Here is a 496-nt window from a genome sequence, read left to right on the forward strand (position 1 = left end):
CGGCTGTCTACCGTACCCGCGCACGTAGATCGCCGATCCGCCGTCGCACACGCANTCACGCTCAATTCAAGGCTCTGGTTGCCCATCGGCTGTCTACCGTACCCGCGCACGTAGATCGCCGATCCGCCGTCGCACACGCAGTCCTTCAGTTCGATGCGCAGCTTGCCGGGGAGCATCGCCGGCACGTCAAACACAACCAACGTGCCGTTCGTGATCGACACTCCCTCCCACGACACGCTGTCCACAGCATGGCCAACGGTGATTGACTCAATAATCGTGCCGCCGCGGAGTCGGAAAGGAATGGCGTGCACCACGGGAAGAAAAACGGACACGGCGACGAGTGATACCGCCAACAGCAGCGCAACGGGCACAAACCAACGTAAGTCTTGCACGCCGCCTTCAGGCGGAGCACGTCTTTTCCTTGCCATGGGTCCAATGCCTCCGCACAAGTCCTCCTGCTGCTGATAGTGCTGTTTGTGCTGCTGCTGCTGCTGCT

The sequence above is a fragment of the Trypanosoma grayi genome (genome assembly GCF_000691245.1).
Source record: "Trypanosoma grayi strain ANR4 Tgr_343_V1, whole genome shotgun sequence".
NCBI classification, from domain to species: Eukaryota; Euglenozoa; class Kinetoplastea; order Trypanosomatida; family Trypanosomatidae; genus Trypanosoma; species Trypanosoma grayi.